This window comes from Trichosurus vulpecula, chromosome 5 (assembly GCF_011100635.1).
Source record: "Trichosurus vulpecula isolate mTriVul1 chromosome 5, mTriVul1.pri, whole genome shotgun sequence".
NCBI lineage: Eukaryota > Metazoa > Chordata > Mammalia > Diprotodontia > Phalangeridae > Trichosurus > Trichosurus vulpecula.
Genome location: NC_050577.1, coordinates 51,686,040 through 51,705,283, shown reverse-complemented (window position 1 = coordinate 51,705,283; position 19,244 = coordinate 51,686,040).

Here is a 19,244-nt window from a genome sequence, read left to right as displayed (position 1 = left end):
AGCCCGAAACATAAAATTGCAGCCAAAAATAGCTAATGCCATTGATGGCTACATTGAGTGTAGAATGTCCAGATTGAAGGAGGGGATTCTCTTGTTTTCCAAGTTAGATCCACATCTGCATTGTGCTTAGAAGTGCACTTTAGTAAAGATCACTGGCAAATTGCCAAGCTTCTGGAAAGCAACCAGGAAGGTGAATGGTGACAAGATTATGGCATATAAGGATCAGTTGAATTTACTGCGGTGATTTATCTGGGAGAAGAGAGTATTTTATGGGCATATGATAGCTTTCTCCAAATACTTGAAGGGATAAAATTTGGAAGAGAGCTTAGATGGGAACTTCAGAGAGGAAACTTGAAGCTTTATGTAAAGAAATATTTCCCCAAAGTCACAAGATGGGAGTTTTCCCTCCTGTAAAGTAGTTATGTCAAGACTACACAATCACTTGTTGGGGATTATTAGAACTTAAAATCATAGGCATATATATTCACAGCTAAAAGAAACCATAGAGGTTGTGTAATGCTTATTATCAAGGATATTCTTGGTGATGTATGGCTGGTCTGAGAACAGAAGCCCCTAGATCATAGATCATAGATTTAAAGCTGGGAGCATACTTAGAAGTCCTTCATTTTACAGATATAGAAACTGGCCCCCCGAGAAGATAAATGACTTGTTCAAAGTCACATAGAAAATAATTAATGAAGCCAGGAATCAACATCAGGTACTTTGACTCCAAATCCAAGGCTTTCTAGTGTACCATGTTTCCACCCACCATACAAGATGCCACAGAATAACTCTTGGAGTTATAAGGGTGCTGCCTTGATTATTTTCCTTAGATCTTTAAGATTCTCTCTTTACTTGACAACCTATTGAGATAATTTGGAGTCTGGCCAGTCAGTCAGTCTATGTGCCAGGCACTGTGCTAAACACCTGGGATATACAGAAAGGCCAAAGACAGAACAAGTTCTCATTCTAGAAGCTCACAGTCTGATTTTAAAGACAATATTCAAGCAATGATGTACAAACAGGGAATAGAGAAGACAAATTGGAGATATTTAATAGGCAGAAGGCACCAGAATGAAAGTGGACTGAGAGAGGCTTTTTGTAGAAGATAGGATTTCAGCTGGGACTCGAAAGAATATGGGACGCAAGGGAAAGAATTACAGGAAGGGGGAAAGTCAGCGAAAATACTAATAGTAAAAAGATGGGAATATCTTGTACAAGAAGTAGCAAATAAGTGAATGTCATGGAGTATAAAGTTTAAGACAACTAGAAAGGTGAGAGGACCAAGCTATAACAGACTGTGAAGGTCAAAGTATTTTATATTTGATCCTGTAGTGATAGGTAACCACCAAAGTTTATTGGAGGTTACTGTATTTGTTTAGATATTAGTGATGAGGGTCTGCACCAGAGTGGCTGTAGTGCCACAGGAGACAAGAAGGACTATACTAGAGATGTTATAAAGGTACAATCTTTGTCCAAGTCACATTCAGTAATGGGAAGTGTCCTGGGTCATCTTTCCCCTTCATATTATTGTATTTGGTAATCTCATAATTCGGTTATCACTTATATGCTGATAATTCTCAAATCTACTTGGACTTATTTCTAGCCTGATAGATTTCGAATATATCTATCTCCTACTCTCCATTTTAACATCTCCAGCAGCCTGTTGGCAATCTCAAACTCGGTCTCTTAGACATCTTAAACTCAATATATCTAAAACTCAACTCATTATCTTTCCTCCCCAAATCCTCCTCTCTTCCTAATATTTGTATGATTGTCCTCAAAATCACGCAACCTGCTGCCAAGTCCTGTTGAATGCTAGATGGAGTTTCAACACCAGGAGTTCTTCACACTGACAAAAGCAGGTATTGTCCCTCACCTCCACATTACATAAAATCAAAACTTTTGCACTGTATGACTTGTTTCTATTTCTGTTCCTTTCTAGTTATTTGGGTGGGTGCTACTATCAACAATCACTCTTTTGACTGGAGTTATAATCACCAATCATATTTATACTACTATTATCTAGTTCTTCACCTCGTAAAGCCCCCAGAACTGTGATTTCATAGTAATGGGACTATCCCCTGTGTAAAACTTCCTTCAGTGATGTATATCTTCTTGGAGATACTGAGATTTAAAGAGATTGACCCTACATAATTCTAATCTCAAATCAGTTCTTTTTGGACACTGCACCACTGATTCTCATTGTCCATTGCTATTTTCAGTTATATATCTTTTCAGGAATATCCCTAGTGCATAGAACAATGCCTGACATATAGTTGGTCCTTTGTAAATGATTGTTTCCTCCCTTCCTCCTACCATAGAGTTCCAGAAGGCTGTGATGTGGGCAGACGAGTATGTGGGCAAACCTTGACATACATGATAATTGAAGCTATTCCCTGGATCATGCCAGTTCCATCTCTATCCAGTTTGTTTAAGACACAAATCCTCTTTTGTTAAGAGACAATGTAAGTCTTTGTACTTGTGACAGTTTGCTTTCCTTTTGCTACCCAAAAGGAGCAGTGATGAACCTGGGCTGTGCATAAAATTGTCTGGGTTCCTCATGTAAAATTAAATGTAATGGACTCCTATAAAATAGCCCAAGTGTCTCATATCAAGTTTTAAAAACTATTGTAATAACAACCAAGAATTCTCTAGTCCTTCAAGGTTTAACAAGTTTATCTATCTTCATAACAACTCTATGAGGTAAATGGGGGAATTATTTTTTATTACTCTTTTACCTGCATTCAGACAGATGAAATAACTTACCCAGAGCCACTTGGCCAGTAGCTGTAGTAGCAATAATAGTAATAATACAATAGATAGCATTTATCCAGCACTTTTGGATTTGGTCAAACTCCGTACAGAGTACAGTTTTGGAGTCAGGATTAAGACTCAGGTCTTTTCCATCTCCAATGTTCTTTTCATTTCACAAATGCGTGGTTCATGTGGTAAGTTGCCTAATAATAGGCTTTCCCAGTATTACTTGTCTTATTTTTATTTAAAAGACCTTTTGCATTTTAAAATTTGAATGTAGAATAAATATTTAGGATGGGATTTGTGATCTTGGCTCAGCAGGAGTAGAAATAGAAGCACATCCATATTTTGGAAATATGATTTTGAACAATCACTCATCTCTGATTAGTGCTCATTGTGCCCCTTATTTCTGAAAATCCACTTTGCTACCCAGGTCTTCTTGTAGTGTGAAACCAAGTCTTCACAAGCTGCTGATTGCTGCATTTCCCTAAAGTTCCTTGATTGCTGCCTTGATTTCTCTAATACTATCCCCCATCTGCTTTTGATTTTCTTCTTGTTCTATGTATGAAAAGAGGGAGAGGGAGAAAAGAGAAGGGAAGAAAGAGGAAGAGAAGAAGAAGAAGAAGAAGAAGAAGAAGAAGAAGAAGAAGAAGAAGAAGAAGAAGAAGAAGAAGAAGAAGAAGAAGAAGAAGGTGAAGGTGAGGGATAGGGAGAAGAGGGAGGAGAGGGGGAGGGAGAGAGAGAAAAGGGGAAGGAGGGGAAAGAAGAGGGAGAGAGAAAAGGAGAACAAGGAAAGGGGGTGGGAGAAGAGCATTGAGATAAAGGATAGAAGGGGAGAGAAAAGAGAGGAGGAAGAAAAGGATGAGGAAGGGGGAAAGTAAGGAGAGGGGGAAGGACAGAGAAAGGGAAGAGAAAAAGAATAATATGGAAGAGAAGAGAGAGGAAGGAGAAGACCTCATTCTTGCATTCATGCCCTGCTTCTATTGCTTCTCTTGATGCTGTTAGGGACTAACACTGAGACTTCCAAAGTGTTGGCTCTAAGGGCAGCAGAACAGCTCAGCAAGTAACTGTAATTGCATACTGTAGCTCAAGGAGTGGTTTCTTCAAGGCAATAGGAAACAAGGTCAAGCAGAAATTTTAGAAATTAAATGTCCAGAGTTGAACTTACAAGAGTTATGTTTCAAATATGGCCTTCTCAACATATTTCCTGTCAATCAATTAACAAGAATGCATTAAGCTCCTGCCAGCATATGGCCTTGCAGTTTTGACAATTCCAAAATCAGTGCTAATTGCATGTATGTCAAACTACTAGCTCAAGGAGATTGATCCTTCCCTAAAGCCAAGCAAAAAAAAAGTGACTTTGGCAAGGCAATTTCCACACTGCAGAAGGGCTTGAAGTTGAGATGTAGGATGAGGAGGAGAAGGAATAATTATTCTGGCCCATGGTAAATGGGGCTATGTGTGCAATTACTTTCTAAGTTTCAAAAGATATGACATAAGTCCATGTGTTTGAGAAATGCAATAACTTGCCTGAAATGAAGATCAGAGGCAATTCTGAGAGTTTAGCTCATCCAGCCCAGTTAATTTATCTGTCACTTCTAGGGAGATTCTGGCAATTCAGCTGTCTTCGTTGGCATCATTTAGAGCTGAAATACCAAGAATGTTTACCTGCTCCTATTTCTATTTCTCATTGAAAAATAAAGCTTTGTATTTTTTCCCTCTTGTTTAACTTTTAAATTATGTTGTCCCCAGGAGAATGTCCTTGTTGTGAAAAACTTTGGTATCAAGGCAGATTCCTTTTATCATGATCAGGAAATGGAACAAAAAAAATACTCCATGACTTCACTGATGATATTTTAGGAGTGAGGTTGAGCAATTGGTCTAAAATCTTTGGGCTCCTATTTCTTCCCCTATAAATGGAAATATTAAAAACTACTCCACTTCCCAAGGTGACTGTGAGGAATGACTAATGAAAAGAATTGGGTCTCTGGAATGTGATTAATATAGCTTTTAAAAATTATTCTCATTCTATATTTTAGAGACTTTGTATGATTACAATAATTTAAAAAATATCATAGGATCACAATTTTCAGAGCAAGAACAGATCCTGTAGGTAATATAGACTCAAATCTTGTTTTATGGATCGGAAATCCAAAGCCCAGAAAGGAAAAGTAATTTATCCAAATTCATATAGTAAGTTAAGAAAGCTGTCATTCATGCCTAGGTCTTTCTTCATTTTATTAAGCATATACTATAGGTAGGGTACTATACTAGACAACGGGAATCAAAAGATAGATAAAACATAGCCTCTATTCTAATGGAGCTTGCAACGTAGTGGAACAAATAACATATATGAAAACAATTATTACGTAATGGAGAATGAGATAAATATAAAGACTAGATCTTGGCAAATTGCTTTGAGATAGTTGAGTAAGGGGAGTATACTTCCAGCTGAAAGTGGCAGGGAAGGATTCACAGAATAGCACCTGAGTTTCATTTAGGAGAATGGAAATGGAAATGGGGAAACATGATTGCATTGCAGGCATGGTGTATATTATAAGCAAAGGCAAGAGATGTGAAAGGCAAGGAGAAGAGGGAATAGATGTGATTGCATTTTAGCTAGAACCATAGATCAGCATTTCTTAATCTTTTGGGGGGGGGTCATAGACCTCTTAGGTGGTCTGGTGAAGCCAATGGAACCTCAGAAAATTTGTAAATGCATAAAATATAACACATAGAATTGCTAAGGAAAACAATTTTACTGAAATAGTCATCAAAGTATTCTTTTAAACTAATTCATAGGCCCCAGGTTAAGAACATTTGCTGTAGATTACACTGGACAAGTAGGTTAGAATTAGATTAAGAAGGCCTTGAATCTCAGACTCATGAAGTTATAGTTATTCAGCAGATAATGAGAAGCCACCAAAGGTATGATATAATTGTAATAGAATTTTAGGAAAATTATTAGGGAAGCTGTATAAAGGAGATTTGGAGAAAGAATAGACAAGAGGCAGATTAGACATACATAAAAGGTCATTGTCTTGGTGAAAAGAGATGAAGGTCTACTCTAGAATGCTGGTTACAGTAGGAAGGAGGGGACAGGTTGGATGTGAGATACACTGGAAAGATAGATAGGATAGTGTTTTGGGCAGGTAATCCCGAGGACCCTGGGAATAAGAGCTCTCTCAGTCAGACTCTGATCTCCAGTCATCATCTAGGGATGCAACTCCTGTGGAGAAGAGACTAATCATCTCCATCAAGTGCCAACTAACTACCACCTGTGGGGCAGACAAATCAGCCTAGCAGAAGCAGCAATTCATCCTGAGGAAGAATCTGGCAACAGCATGCACCATTGATGCCAAATCAGTATGAACACCACCAACTATCAACTGCCACCGACTGGCAGCTCCTCAGCAACCATAGTTACTAAAGCCTCAGAAAAGAAATACCAGAGTCTTTGGCACTGTCAAATGGTTCAGCATCAGAAAAATATTGGGTTTTATCTATAGAAATGAAGGTAAAAGAAGATATATTATCATATGATTTGCCATTACCATAGGATAGGACCAAGGAATCTATCCATCCAGCTAGAATTGAAAACTTCAATATACAATGTCTCTTACCATTAGAATATAATCTCTTTGTCAGCAGCAAGCACCATAATTTTATTTGTATATCCTCAATACTTGGCACAATGCTTTGCACAAAGTGCCTAATAGTTTTTTTCATCCATTCAGCAATTCATCCAGTCATTCATCCAGCTAGCCATTCATCCATTCACATATGCTCTTAGGGATAGGAACAAAAATCAAAGTTTATTTCAAGGTTACCAGCCTGACATTGGAAGGATAGTGCAGCCATTTACACATAGACAGACAGACAGATAGATACACAGGTGCATACAATAGAGAAGTTGGGGGAGAGGCAAGTTTAAGTGTATAGTTAAATAAGTCAGAGTATATAAAAATAGAAAAGAGAAAGGCCTAGTTTTGATTTTTGGGGAACAGCCACTCTTAGAGGGTAGGAGAAATATTAGAATCTATAGCAAGTAGGAGAATCATGACAGTGAAGTTTTGATACATGAATTGAAAAAAAAATAAACGTGTAATACAAAAAAAGTAGTAAAGGGGTATAGGAGTATCAAGTAGGAGGTCCATTGCCACAGTGGTCAAGGAGGGTAGAGATGACAAGAGAGTGATATTTATTGCATCATGATTTGAAAAGGATGCATTTAATATTTCTGTCTTTCTATGTTTGATTGTGAGGTTTTTATGCCCTAACATGGTCAATTTTTGTGTAGGCGCCATGTACCGCTGAAAAAAGATATATTTCTTTCTCTCCCTATTCATTTTTCTACAGAGGTGTATCATATCTAACTTTTCTAAAATCCTATTCACCTCCTTATTTCTTTCTTCTTTACTTTGTGGTTAGATTTATCTAGTTCTGAGGTGAGAAAGTTGAGATAGCCCACTAGTATACTGTAACTCATTTAACTTCTCCTTTAGAAATTTTATTGCCATACCATTTGGTGCATTCATGTTTAGTATTGATATTACTTCATTGTCTATGCTACCTTTTAGCAAAATGTAGTTTCCTTCCTTGTCTCTTTTAATTAGATATACTTTTGCTATCGCTTTGTCTGAGATCAGGATTGCTACCCCTGCTGGGTTTTTTTTTACTTCAGTTGAAGTGTGACATATTCTGCTCAAGCTCTTTATCATTTCTGTGTGTGTGTCTCTGTGCTTCGAATGTATTTCTTGTAAACAATGTATTGTAAGATTGTTTTTTTTTTTAAATCCAGGTGACAAGGGTTTCTTTTTTTCTTGCTGAGGAGAAGTTGAAAGGGAAAGAAAGTAGATTTTCTTTTAATTAACCAAAAAATTTAAGGGATCATTAATAATTTTTCAGAGATCAATTTCAGTTGAATGATAAAGAAGAAAGCCAGATTGCAAAAGCCTGAGGAATGAATGAAAGGAAGGGAAATGGAGGCATTGCATGTAGACTTTTTTTTCAAGAAATTTGGCTGAGAAATGGAAAAGAGATATATAAACTGAGGAGATGGTAGCATCTAGCGAAGGTCTTTTATTTATTAATTTAAGAATGGAGGATACGGGCATATTCAAAGGTAGTAGAGAAGAAGATGTCGATAGGGAGAGGTTGAAACTTCCAGGAGATGGGGGATGAGATTGAGGATATAAGATCAAATGTACTTGTAGAGATACTGGGCTCAGAAAGGAAAAGGTCCACCACTTCATGAGAGACTGAGGGAAAGGTTAGAAAGAAAGGTCACCAAAAAACTTATCCCAAGAAATAAGGTTCAGTAATGAAGGCAGAAAAAATTCATGTAGGTAGAAGTCAGGGGCCATAGTGGTTACCAACTTCATTTAGTAATTTTATCCCTCAGGTAATGATCAGTTCACTTTCCAATTTGATAAAAGCGTGTGTCAGTATCTATGAATATGTTTATCTCCACCTAAATCTACAAACTTAGTGGTGAAAAAAGCATCTCTTAATTGGGCACAGTTGGCTAATGCTGCTTTGGAAACACAAGATGGAAAGGAAACATTGCACACTTCTGTTACTAATTGAGATTGATTTGCACTGGTCTCCTTTTGCAGAAGCTGCCACATCACTTAATTGTTCCAATCTTGAATTGTTGTCTATTTTGTTTAATTTTAAGAAGACAAAATTCAGTTTGTCTGCAATCTTAATAAGCCAACAACAAAAACAAAAACAATCCAACATGCGTATGAATGCAACATGTAAGTAGGGTAGATTTTAGTGTAAGGTGGATTTTAGTGTGTGTGTGAAGTAGATTTTTATTATTATTTCTTAGAGTTCAGTTTCCCAGGATCCATGGCCATAACAATCTCAGTTTCCCTGGCTCATGGTTCAGAACACACCCGCTATGCTTGCACAGCATTATATACTGATAATATAAACATGTGTCTTAAAATTGTAAAGATCCTCTGCAACTGCACAGTGAGATGTAGGATGAAGTGATATAAACTTGTGAGGCTATTGTTGGAAATATGCCTTCCTTGCCTGTTGCCCTATAAAGCAGGTAGGCACTGGTCAGTGAATGGGGAACTCTGAGGGTTGAATGCACAAACTGGAATGCTATGTGTGCCTTGATCAGCCCCTATCAAGGCTTAGGGGAAATCTAGTGTTTGCCTCAACTGGTCCCCATTGAAGCTTGAGGGGATTAGGGGAATACACAAGTTGTGTTTGTCTCAGTTCACCCCATTGAGACATAAGGGTAGTTGCCCCACCCCACCGCCTCTTCTCACTGGCCCCTGTGAAAAGGGTGATTAGGGAATTCTGTAGGAGTTTATGCTCATTTTCAACAACTTGTGAGAAAACTAGACTAGAATAAAGTAAGATTATTAACCCCTTTGAAGCTGTCTTTCCTGTTTGGTCAGATCAAGAGTGAACCTGTGCTAGAAGCTATCCTGTGTGCTAGTGTTATCTGTCTTACTTAACAACAAACAAAGACATCTCACCGGCTTATGGTCTAATTCTGCTCTATGTTGCACAAGGATTTGTATAATCTGGCCCAAAATCCTCACCTTTTTGGAACTACTCAAGTAATTCAATATAAGCTTGAAAGCTTGGGCTGATGCATTTTGGATTTATTTACCTAGTGCCTAGCACAGAGCCAGGCATTTAGCAGGAGTCTCATAGACATTGATTGAATGATTGAAATCCCACATCCAGTTTTCATTATGCAACATTGGTTGGTGAACATTACATTTAAAAGATGTATCGCAAGATGCTAGTGCTGGAAGAAAGCTATGAAATCATCTAATCCAGGCCTCTGAGAGGCACCTTTAGTACAATGGAAAGCAGGCTAGATTGGCAGCTGGAGAACTGGGGTTTAAATCCTGGCTCTCTTTCTCACTTTTATGACTTTGGACAATTTCTTTGGCCTATTTAGGCTTCAGTTTTCTCATCTATAAAATGTGGTTGTTGAATTATTAGATTATCTCTGAAGTTTCTCTCAACTCTACTCCATACTCTCTCATTTTACAATGAGGAAACAGAAGCCCAAAGATAGTTAGAAACTTCTCCAAGGCCACAAAACAAGTCCCCGATTCAAACCTTGTCTTTTGACACCAAGCCCAGGGCTCTTTCTAACACTTACAAAAATCATTAAATAGAGAGTTGGATTTTTTCATTTTGGCAAGGTTCCTTTTAACTTCACCTGTACCTTAAAATTATAGTTTGTTTTATGGTCATAGATATTTTTAATACCTGCTAAATTCTCTCTATGGGTGAGTGTTTGTGCATATGGGTATGCATGCCACATACTGGTGAGTTCCATTAAAATCTGGCATTTAACTTGTCTTGCCTACTTTATCTTGCTATAATACCTCACTGCAGGAATAAGACAAAAACAGCCACTTGCTTCAATAAGGTAAATATTGCAACAAGATAAATGTCAACTTTTTAATGAAAACCACGCTAGAGTCAGTGTGGTCTGTACATAAACAAAGGCTTGAAAACTAAAGACATTTATGCCCCTTTTCAACAGCTACCCATTAATCACTTGTTTCAAATAACAATTCCCTAAACCTCACAGTCTGTGAGATAACCAAGTAGCCTCCAGGGTTCTTCTAAAGTCACATTTTCTTCTAAAATATCCAGCACAACACCCCAGCAATGCATCTGTACAATGTAACAGCATGGATGTTAAAATATCTGCAACAGGCTAAGACTATTCCTCAAGATTCAGAATGGTGTGCGAGAAAAACATATGAGTCTGGGAGGGCTGAATCATATGCTCAGCTGATCTCCAGAAGTCACTTCATGTGTCACGTTCTTTTTTTTTAACTGCAAAATGAAGCAACTAGACGAAATGATATCTAAGATCGCTTCCCTTTCCAGTACTTTATGAATCCGTGACTAATGTAGAACACAGTGGCTATAGGAAAACAATATGAGATAAAGTCAAGGATAGACATGGCTAGGCAGCATAGGTGACCACCTATGAATATGAGTTTATGAGCATTGGGAAGACTTATCTGACTGTCTTTCTAATCTGATAAAAATAGCAATAGAAGAATTAGAACTGGGAAGGCGAAAGGAAGGAAGGAAATGGAGGAAGAAAATGGGAAGGGAGGGAGAGAAGAAGAAGGGAACGAAAGAAGGGAGGGAGGAATTACCTTGGGCAAGTTGTCAACACTCTCTGGGCCTGTGTTTCCTCATTTGTAAAATGAGAGATGACTGATTAGATTTGGAAGGAAGAATGGTAGGGAGGGAGGGATGGAGGAAGGAATGAGAGAGGCAAAAGAGAGAGGGAGGGAGGAGAAAAAATGAGTTAACATTCATATAATGTTTTATGATTTTTAAAGCAATTTGAAACATTACATAACATAACAACCCTGTGAAGCAGGTATTACTATCATCTGCATTTTACAGATGGGGAAACTGAGAATCAGAAAACATAGTGACTTGCTTCTAGTTACACAGCTGATAAGTGTTAAATGCATAGACTCTCAGTCTCCCCTTATTTCAAGACCAGTTTACTTTCTGCTATACCCAATAGATGTACAAGTGTAAGGGGCCTTAAAAATAATTTGGCCCAAATCCCTCATCGCACCAATAAGGAAACTGAGACCCAGAGAGGATTATTGAAATTCTGTGATTAAGGCTTCATTCCTATATTTCAATTAATAAAGGATTTCTTTTAAATAAAAGTATCTTTTATAAGTCAGTCAAAGAGTCATCAGGCATTAAGTATCCATTATGTGCCAGGTACTAAGTCTTCGTACTGGAGATATGAAGAAAGGCAAAATTACAGCCTCTGTCCTCAAGGAGCTCACATTCTAATGGGGTAGATGGAATTCAAAGTACCGTACATACAGGATGAATGCAGTGAAAATGGAAGGTAACCTCTGAAGGAAGGTACTAACCCTGGGAGAGGGGAAGCTTAAAGCTCTCCCGTAGAAGGGAGGATTTAAAGCTAGAAGGCAGAGGTGAGGAGGGAGAGCATTTCAGGCATGGGAAAAAGCAGAGAATTAGGAGATGGAAAGTTATGTGTGAGCAATAGCAAGGAAGTCTGTGCCATTGGAGCCTAGAGTACATGGAGTGTACTAAAATGTAAGAATACTGAAGGGTAGGAAGGGGCCAGGTTGTAAAGGGCTTTAAAAGCCTAAGAGATTTTCAGTTTGAGCCTGAAGGTAGTACAGAGTCACTGGAGTTTATTAAATTATGGTGTAATATGATGCTAGGGGAAAATTATTTTGACAGCTGAGTGGAAGATAGATTGGAATGGAGAAAGACTTGAGGCAGGGAGACTAACTCTCAACATGTTGCAATAGTCCAGGCATGAGGCGATGAGGTTCTACACCGGGGTTATGGTTGTATAAGTGGGTATAAGGGTACACACACGAAATATGTTGTGAAGGAAGCAATGACAAAACTCAGCAACCGATTGGATAATGTGCGGTGAGTGAAAGTGAGGAGTTGAGAATGGTGCTGAGGCTGCAAACCCGAGTGATTAGAAGGATGGTTTTGCCTTTGACGGTAATAAGTGAGTTTGGAAGAAGGGAGCATGGGCAGAAAGCTAATATCTTCAGCTTGGGCATCTTGAATTTGAGATGCTTATGAGACAAAGTTCAAAATGCCAAAAACTTAATTGGTGATGTGAAATTGGAATTCAAAAGAGAGGTTGGGGGAGATACATACATGTATACATATAGACACATACATATATACATACACATATATATGTATATATGCATATATGTATATATACATTATATATACACATATAAATAAATTATCTTAGTGATTGGTCACATAGGGACTTATGAAATAAATAAGAGAGGTAAATGGAGAAGAGAAGAAGACCCAGGACAGATCCTTGGGAGACACCAACAGTTAGAGGTCATAACCTAGAGGAATATCTAGGGAAGGAGATTGATGAGTAATCAGAGGAGAACCAGAAATGAACAGTGCACAAAAACCTAGAGAAACTAGAGTGTAGAGTAGATGATGGTGACCAATAGTGTCAGATATTGCAGATAGGTAAAGAAGATTTAGACTTTAGAGTAAAGCACCAAAATGAATGGATTTGCCAAAGGGTTGAGATAGTAATGGGAGGAGAGCATAACCAGTGCTGGGCTGATGATTATCAAAGAAATGAAGGCTGGAGTGTTTGTATATAACTTTGAGGATGAACAGGGTTTGGTGGCCATAAGGCAGAAAGAAAGATGGAATGATGAAAGATTATGACCAGAAAAAAGAATTTCAGAGTTCACAGAGGTGTGACACTTGAGGGTGATGGCAAGATCTATAGGATGCTGAGTTTGAGTGGAGAAAGAGGTCGTGGGAATTGAGTAGATAAAGGAATTAGGAAGTTAGAATATTTGAAGGAATTATAATATTTATAGTGAAGTGACAAGAAAGACTGTGAAGTAGGCAATGAATTCATTTCAGAAGGAAGGATAATATCTTAGGAGTTAGGGTTTGAGTAAGTTGGTAGATACCAGCTACCAGAATCTTGGTAATAAATATGAATTGAATGAAACCGAAAGCAAGGAAGGTTAGGGTAATAGAGGCAGAATCTAAAAGTGGCAATGGACCATGGACATTACCATCTAGATCTTTTTGATTTTGAAATCTTTCCAGTCCACTATGGTGGTTCCCTACAACTGAAGAGTTAGGAGGTGCATAATTAATCATCTTGATAGTTTTCCTAGCTGTGTTTTTGTTTTAATTCAAGAAAAAATGAAAAAGTAAGTCTTGCTGTTCACTGAAATGCATAGATTTTTCTTCACACACTGATATAAAGATGAAAAGATTAGGTGGTGCATTATTGATATGATGCAAACACACACACACACACACACACACACACACACACACACACGCACGCACACACAATAGTAAGGTCCTGATGTGTTGCAAAAGATGCTGCTATCTTATGCAAAGCACATCGCACAAGTATAAATTTAACTTGCCAGTCCCTCTAATGATCATGTGCGAAGGGTAGCTAAAAGTTCATCTTCCCCATTCTCTGAATTCTGGCTAAAGAACTGAATGTACGCTGCAGAGAGCTAATCAACGGGAAATAGAACAATAAAAGCAATCTCGAGTTGGGTAGTGTCTTAGTGAGCATTTTATGAATTTCCTTTGAATTCATGGTGTTCTCATTTAGAAGTAAAATGCATTTTTAAAAATTTATGCTTTGAAAACTTCTTGGAACCATTTCTCAGTGAGGAGTTGAAACTGCATCTGAAGGAACAAGAGTTTACATAAAGGTCAAAATTTACTCTGAAGTTATATCCCTGAAGCCATCAACTAATCGTCCATTCATTTCACTCATTAATTACTCCAATGTTTGTCAAATGTTTGCTTTGTTCAAGGCACTATACTAGGCGCTAGATGAGATACAGAGATAAATAAAACATAATTCTTGCCCTCAAGCAACTTAGTCTAGTGGAAGAAATGGCATGTTAACACAAATAACTGCACTTCAAAACAGAATGTGATGACTATGTAAAAAGAGGCATAAAGTGAGTACTCAGAAGAGGAAGACTTATAAAGGAGGAGGTGATCGAGATGACTCTGGGAAGATGGTTAGGATTTCAATAGTTGGAATGAAAGAAAGAAAGGGCATTGCACACTTAGGGAATGCAGTGGCCAAAGGCACGGCTGCACTGTGCAAAGGCACAGGCCCAGATCACTGGATGGCGACTGGTTCCAATCAAAAGTAACTTTACTAAAATTTCTCTATTTCTTAATGAAATATTCCACTTTAATGAAAAGCTAACATTTTTATTTAGATGCATTACTTATTGATTGGAACCAGAACTAGCTTTTTCCCCCTCAACTAATTACTTAGCTAAAGATAACTATAATGTGTCTTTGGTGAAGACTTCCTCCAGTAGATGGTAAAAGTTCTTTGAAAACAGGAACTATTTTTTATTAGTTTGTGTGTGTGTGTGTGTGTGTGGGTGGGTGGGTGGGTGTGTTTGTAGCTTCAACAGCTGGCACAGTGCCTTGTATATACAGCAATAGGCACTTAGACATCATTGATTTGAATTGAATTTCTCTTAATATTCCACTTCATTTCCCCAAATCTTTTGAGTTTATCCATGATTAATCTATTTTTAGGCCTTACTTCCCTCATCACTGTCCATCCTGGTGTCCCTTACACTATCTATTTAAAACAAAAATGTGGTTTTGGGGGAATCTACTCTCTTTAGCTAATATGCAGAATGGAAAATAGAACCAGAAGAAAGCACTCTGAGATGAGCCATGGAAGCCGAGAGAAAGAAAAGGAATATGAATTAAATAGAAGCAACATTATTCCCACGTGGTTCGGGTCATATAACATGGCACCAAAATGATGGATTATTTTAACATTTAACTACAATATTGTACAATCACCCTGAACTTTCGTACGTCTCACATTAGTAGACTGTGTTTTTTAAAAAGTATCATATCATCTAGAAAAATTCTATGAGATTTCTGGCCTTTGGCTTACTGCTGGTAATTCAAGGGATGTATAATATTTAGAGAATGTTTATAAAAGATGCATCTATTCAGAGAGGATCAAAAAAGGTACTTAATTATGAGGGCAAAGTATTACTGCAAGACGTCTCAAACCAATGAGAAGGAGCAGTTTTTTTTTCTTTTTTGTTTCCTGAGCAAGTATTTTTTCCATAACAGAAACTAGAGCTCCTTTTAGGTGAGATAATGGGAAACTGTAGAGTTGGAAAGGACATCAGAGGTTAGCCAGTCCAACCTGAGGCGTGAATCCTATAATATCCCTGACAAATAGCCATCCAACTCCTGTTTCAGCAACTCTCTGGTCACAAAATTCACTAACTCCTAAGACAGCCCAATCTATTACAAAAAAGATTCTATTAGAAAATCTTTTTATAATTAACTGAAATCTGCCTCTTTGTAGCACCTCATCTTTTGCCCAACATATTCCTTCTGGAGTCAACCAATTCCATTCAACAGATTTATTAAATTATTATTATGCATATGTCTTTGTCTTGGATGATACATATATAAAGCTGTAAACTGTGGTAGTCTCTGTTCCACAGAAGCTTACAATCTAATACATTAAATATTACATGTACACAAGGTATTGTGATGCAAAGTAGACAATGATAAGGACAAAGGATAGGTCACAACAGACAACTAGACAGATACTTCCAAGTTGTTATGTTGTTTATGTCAGAGATTCTCTTGGAATGTAGGTTGGATAAGATGGCTACAGAAATCCCTTCCAACTCTTAAATTCTCTGATACTGAATAAGAGGTTAAAGAGATCACTTTCATATGATCTGATCAGAGAAGGTTTCATGGAGAAGACAGCGCCTGGATTGGGTCCTATAGGAAGAGACTGATTTGATATGTAGAAATACAGATGCAAAGGGAATTTTTCATGGGGAATGGCCTAAATAAATGCTCACAGGCAAGAAAGTGAAGGGCCAAATCAAGGAACAATACAATGTAGACAATACATAGAGCATGTAAAGGGAAGTAGTATAAAATAAGGCTGGAAATGGACATTGTAGCTACGCTGTGAAAAGCCTTAAATGCCAGCCTGGTAAAGGTGCATTTTATTTGCTAGTCTATGGGCAGCTACTAAAGGTTTTTGAGGAGAAAGTGTGGTTTACTCTATATTGGGAAAATGAATTTTAATAAATGTACTCGATGTGCCAGGCACTGTGCTATGCACTTTACAGATATCTCATTTGTTCCTCACAACAACTCTGGAAGGTAAGTGATATTATTATTTCAATTTTTGAGTTCAAGAAATTGAAGTAGACAGAGCGATTCACCCAGGGTCACATGACTAGGAAACATCTGAGGTTGGATTTGAATTCAGGTTTTCCTGACTCCAGGCTCAGCAATCTATCCACTGAGTCACCTAACTGCTTTGCAAAGAAACCAGTAGCTAGGCTATTAACATATTTAAGGCAATGAACATTATTAAGAGGCAGCATGAAAGAGTAGATAGAGAGATGACCTCGGAGTCAAGTAGACATGGGTTCACATATTGCCTCTGACTTATGCAGGCTGTGAACCCTGGGGAAGTTACTTAGCTGTGCCCTAGAACGTTGCAAAAACTTTAAGTCCATGAGATGGTTGTTTTGTTATTCCGTCATTTTTCAGTCATGCCCAACTCTTTGTGACCTCATTTTGGAATTTTCTTGGCAAAGATACTGGAGTGGTTTGCCCTTTCCTTTTCAGCTCATTTTACAGATGAGGAAATGGAGGCAAACGGGTTTAAATGACTTGCCCAGGGTCACACAGCTAGTAAGTATCTGAGGTCAGATCTGAATTCAGGAAGATGAGTCTTCCTGACTCCAAGCCCAGTGCTCTATCCACTTCACCACCTAGCTGTCCCAATGAAACAGTGCTGAACTACATTGTAGAGAAAACTTCTTTAGTGTAAATTCTAGGACTTTCAGTTATTAGGAGATATGAGTTATCCCTTTGCTAAATGTGCTGCTCTCTGACCTTACCTTCTCCATGAATCTTGTATGTAATTACAGGAAAGTGTATAGAATAATTTTTGGAGGAGGGGATTATGTTTTGGTATAGCTGTCCTTACTATTCCATTCTCACTAAATTCCCTTTGTGAAAAGCTATTTGTTTACTCTAATAGAAAGCGGATACATTTGGTTGCTAACAGATAATTAATCAGAAACACATTGGATAGGGTTTTGTGAGCAACATTACTTCTTCAAAATTACCTCTGGCACCCCTGAGTACAAAAGTACCCAGTTACCTTCCAGGGATCCAGTGAGAGTAGGAGGCCAGAGTGGCCACAACACTATGAACTGGTACAGAGGGGACAAGGTAGAGAATTGGAAATTGATCAACAAAGTGCAATAAGGCTGTAAGAAGGCAATAAGGGAGGGAAGAAGTGTTAGTGTATTCTGTTAGGTATTTCTGTGGAAAAGTGCGTGATGGGCAGAATATCGCCAAGGAAGAGTTGAGCAAGACACAAGGAGTAAAGGATCATCAGAGAGAGATATGATGAGGAAAAGGGAGCGTGGGGAAGCAATCATGTAGAGAGTTGTGTTACCAATAGATAGCATAATGTTCCACTAGGATTCACAAAATGGGGGCAACTAGATGGCACAGTGAGTAGAACACTGGCCTTGGAGTCAGGAGGTCCTGAGTTTAAGTGTCCTCAGACACTTGACACATATACTAGCTCTGTGACCTTGGACAAGTCACTTAATCCCAATTGCACTAGTAAAAAACCAAAAAAAAAAAGAATTCACCAAATGGGGAGAAAATTTAAAACTCAAAATCTTACAAAAGTGAGTTCAAAACTAAAAATAAACAAATATATTTTATAAAAAAAAGAATTCACAAAATGTCTACACAAATAGAGGAAGAATTGCAGAACAATGGGAGGATATCTGCAAGGAAATAGATAAAAATCCCAAAGAAAGCAAGGGCCCATGAAAGCATTATAACCTGTACCATTGGAAATAGTACCCATATTGATGAGACTATAGATAGATTGAAGAAATAAAACTTAATTTATAAAAGACCCCATATTATTATAAAGATAATTTAATGAATGGTAAGGAAACTTATTTTTAAATGTTAACCTATAATACTGTTGAATAACTTGACTATTTTCCTTCTTCCCCCACTCCACAAATGTATTTTTAAAAAGCAAGGCTGAAAATCTCAACCATTATAAAAAGTAATGAAACTGGCATCGTGATGTCCTTCAAATCTATGATATTTATATTTCTGTCACAGTCAAATGACTGTGGTATATGTTCCAAATGTAGGCTGGTCTCCCTCCTGGAGAAGAAGGTGGAATAATTTAAGAATGCTTCTCCATACTCCAGTTTGTTAGGGAGTGTGAAACATCCCTAAAAGGCAGAACCAGGAAGAGTGTCTGAACATTTCATGGAGGCAAATATAAACTAGATGTCAGGGAAAACTTTCTAAAAATCAGGGCTGTCCCTAAGTGAAATGGGTTATTGGGTGAGTTCCCCATCCTTGACGATCCTCAGAGAGCATTCAGATGCTGACTAGTTGGGTCCCTTATCATGAAGATATAGAGGTAGATAGATAGATAGAGATATAGATATAGATTTATACATATATAGATATAGATATCTATCTATCTATATCTGTCTCTATCTATGTATCTATGTATCTATCTATCTATATTAGTCTGGGCTACATTGGCCATTGAGCTCCCTTCCAACTCTCTAACTCTGTGATTCTGTGACCTTCCAAATACTTAACGTGAGATTCAGTTATATCTTCCTGATTCCAAAGCAGTTTATCTACTATGCCATGTTACCTCCTTGTACTTCCTTATGCCTAGTGTGCAGGCCCACCATACTGGCCAACTTGTCTGTGGTGTTCTCTAAGATCTTTGTCTATTTGTGTAATTGCTTATGTTATTCTCTGCATGGAGTCTTCAGTATGTTCCCTCACCTCCCTCTGCCTGCCAATCTCTGCTCCATATCATCCTG